The following is a 3,830-nucleotide window of genomic DNA, read 5'->3' as shown; positions in this document are numbered from 1 at the left end:
TTTGTATTTTAGGGACCAGTCTACAGGGTGTTCTAGGTCTCACTACTAGATTGGACTCATGGTGAGCTGCCTGTTTCCAGCCTCCCAAGAGCTCGGATTAGAGGTGCACGCCACCGTGCCCAGTCTCAATTGCTGTCTTAGTGCGCCCCGGGGGCGGCAGGCTGGGGGATCAAACCCCCAGCCCCTGTGCCTGCTCGCAATGCTGTAATCTGCTGAGCTATTTGGCCAGCCCTCTAGATAATCTTGGCATTTATTTTTACTACTACTTACTTTATAGAGATGTAATGGAAAAATTTTTTCAAACTGTATGTTTCCTTCTCCTTTCTTTTCTGTTTTTTAAGGAAGAAAAGAATGCCTAGGATTTGTGGAGGAAATCATACTGAAAACAAAGGATTTCCAATAGCTACCTTCCTTCAGGAATATATGCCTGGCCCAGAGCTTAATTTGGAATATACTTTACAGTTGTCTCAGTTACTCTTCTTTCATTGCTGGACAAATTCTCAACACTCAAAATGAAAGAAGGAAGGAAGGATTTATTTAGCTCACAGTTACTGGAGGTTTCAGCCCATACTCAGCTGGCTCCCAGGCAGAGCAGCATATGGCAGAGAGCAGCCTTTCATGGTGGCAGCAAAGAGCAAAGGAGTGGTTGCAGCTCAGGCTGCTAGCTAGCCTCTCTTCCCTCCTTATATTGTAATGCAGATTCCCTTCCCCATTGTAATATACCTGCAATAATCAATCATAACCTCCAGAAGCCATCCCATGACTGCATGAGGCTTTTGGGGGACAACTAGACAAAAGCCATAATGACAGTGAATGGCAAAGTAATAAAAGCAATGAACAACAGTAAGTAGATGACATTAGAAATAGTGATATTTTGCTTTTATTGTTTCCTGTTCTGTAGAATGATGACGAAAAGAAATTATGTTACTTTAAAATGAATTTTAAGCATTAAGTGAAAAATAACAGACAGTATTACAGCAATACAAAGTGATACTTTTTTTCTGAAGGATTTGAATTATGTCTAAAGTACTTCTTCAACCATTAACTTGTCTAATCCCTCAGGTGTTTCTCTGGCTTTGTTGTCACAGCTCACTGTGCCGTGGCATAAACTTGTAAGGGAGATTCCTACTCAAGCATCAATGATGAGCATAACAAGTATTGAGGACTACCTGAAATACATTTAAAAATTGACGAATAGATAATGAAAGTTGATGCTTAATGAATAATGCAAATAAAAATGGTTAATAGGTTAACTTCCGTGGTTATTCCGCATTCAACTTTGAAATCTTAAAATTGAAATCTTTCTTTAAAAAAAATAGCAAAGTGGGGGGCTCCCGGAACTGCGCCACCACTTACCACGGCTGGGAGGAGGCCTCGCCAGCGCGCCTCTGCAGGCGCCGTTAAGACCCCGTCTGCTTGAGACTGGGGTTGCGCTCAGGACGGACCGTGGTGGCTGGGGGGGGGGGCGGCGGTGGACGCGACCCGCCCCGCGCACAGGCCCCATGACTCCGCGGCGCAGGTGAGCGCAGAATGTCAGGTCCGCGGGGAGGGCGCTCAGGCACAGGGCGAAGGAGGGGCCCGGCAGGCAGGCCCTAGGACCGGTCCTGCCGGGCGCAGCGCATCGCCCGGATGTGCCTGCCCATGCGGCCGCTGTCGCCTGGGCCGGAGGCAGTGTCCAGTAGCTACACCAAAGGCGCCAAGGGGGTCCAAGGCGCCGTGCTCCTCCGAGGGCTTCGTGGCGGTATTCGAGGATGTGGCCCTACATTTCTCCCAGGAGGAATGGGGGCTCCTCAGTGTGGCCCAGAGAAGCCTGTACTGTGACGTGATGCTGGAAAACTTTGCCCTCATCAGCTCTCTGGGTCTGGCTTCCTGGTACAGCCTGATAGCATGCTTTCGTACCCAAATGAGTCGGTTAGCAGTATCTGGCAAAACAGATGCAAACCCTCTGCCCCAGGTACCCATTTCATATGAGGAAGCTCTCTTCTCTTCCCAGTTGGTTGAGTGCATCTGTCATGAAAGGGATTGAACTCAGGCCCTTGCACTTGCCAGGTTGCCTGTGTAGAGTGAAGGGTGAAGAATCGCCTCACAAACAAGTGAAGAGTTGTGGAATCCATGTGGGAGACCAGCTGTGCACATGTGGAGAGCAGAGTGACAACCCAGCCACCGCAGGCTGCCTCCAGCATGAAGCTCCTTTCAATGAGAGGAAGGTACATGGGAGCCCTGAGCGCAAACCAGTCCTCCCCAGCCCCAGTCATGAGCCACAGCAGGCTATCCACACCACACAGAAGCCCTTCAAGTGTAGTAACTGTAGAGAAAGTTTCCTGAAGGCCTTTGCTCTCCTTAACCACCTGATAGCCCACCCTGAAGAGAGACATTTCTGATGCCCAGTTGGTGGAAGTGCCCCCTCCAAGAACTTGACCTGTTCTGATGACCAGAAGGACCCCTCTGAAGAAGATTCCCATGTGTGTGTGGTGAGTGTGGGAAAGCTTTCAACTACGCATCCAAACTGAGGAAGCACCAAAAGATTCACATGGGCGTACGGCCTTTCCAGTGCAGGGAATGTGGGAAGACCTTCAGTCAAAAAGATGCCTTGGCGCTGCACGAACGGACTCACACTGGAGAGCGGCCATATGAGTGCAGCAAGTGTGGTAAGGCCTTCAGTGTGCTGTCCACCCTCATTCGTCACCGGAAGGTCCACTTTGGAGAAAGGCCCTACAAGTGCAGGGAGTGTGGGATGTTTTTCAAATACAATAAGAGTTTTGTTCTTCACCAGAGAGTCCACATGGGAGAGAGACCCTTTGTATGTGAGCACTGTGGGAAAACCTACGTGACCTGCTCGGGCCTGTACCAACAATGGAAGGTCCACACTGGAGAGAGGCCGTATGGGTGCAGCCTGTGTGGGAAAACCTTCACCACCCGCTCCAACCACAATCGGCACCAGCAGTTCCACACCGGGGAGAGGGCCTACACATGTGCCGAATGCATGAAAGCCTTTAAGCACAGTTCGACCCTCCACCAACACAGGAAAATCCACACTGCAGAGGTCTCGGGAAGTTAGCACCAGCAGAAAAGCTATCAGCAGCTAACAGCTGGCTCAGTAGGAGAAACCCCATCTTAGAAAGGAGATGGGGCAAGCAGCCTTCGTGAGGGTTCCATCTGAAAGAGGCAAGGCCTCCTACATCCAGATGCCACGCTGCACTCCACCTGACCCTGGGTGGTTTCACACATGCTACCAGACCCTGGGAGGTTCTCTGCATGCCACCTGTATGGGGAACTTTGGGGGCCACACTGTGTTCTCTGCCTGCCCAGATTACTGCCAGTTATGTCACTTGCAGCTCCTATGACAGAAGCCATCCCACCTCCAACACTAGGCAAGTCCCCACTGTCCTTGTCAGTCACCTGTGTCCAGTGAACTGCCCCTATTCCCTTCATAGGAGTGAACTATGAGTGCGGAGCCCATAACAGGCCTCCATGACTTGGGGAGGCATGGACAGGATCCCATGCTGCCCATGAGGAGTGGAGCCATCCTCTGGGAAGCTTCCAGATGTTGCTTACCATTTTTTTTTGCTCTGAATGCCTTCAGGGCAGATTTGGTTAGCTTGAGTTGTGGGGATCGAACCACAGCAACCTGAGCCTGACTGCTTTGTTGAAGCAGTCACTTAAGGAACTGAGCTATGGGGCAGGCCTTCTTGCTTACCATTTTGGTGGACACTGTTGACACCACTTGTCCTTGTGTGCCATGGTTGAGACTACTTCCTGCTGTGTGGGAAATGTGGTAATAAAAGCCCTTAAGTCTCAAAAAAAAAAAAAAAAAAAAAAAAAAAAAAAAA

The 3,830-nt window shown here is 49.9% G+C and overlaps 1 pseudogene; it reads left to right on the top strand.

Annotated features, from left to right (window-relative positions):
- LOC105743147 overlaps window positions 1–3,439 on the top strand; it is a 12,879-nt pseudogene extending 9,440 nt beyond the window's left edge.
- The last annotated feature ends 391 nt before the right edge of the window (window positions 3,440–3,830 follow it).

This window comes from Octodon degus, unplaced genomic scaffold (assembly GCF_000260255.1).
Source record: "Octodon degus isolate 3935 unplaced genomic scaffold, OctDeg1.0 scaffold00102, whole genome shotgun sequence".
Taxonomy (NCBI): domain Eukaryota; kingdom Metazoa; phylum Chordata; class Mammalia; order Rodentia; family Octodontidae; genus Octodon; species Octodon degus.
This window is presented reverse-complemented; position numbering and strand designations above follow the sequence as displayed.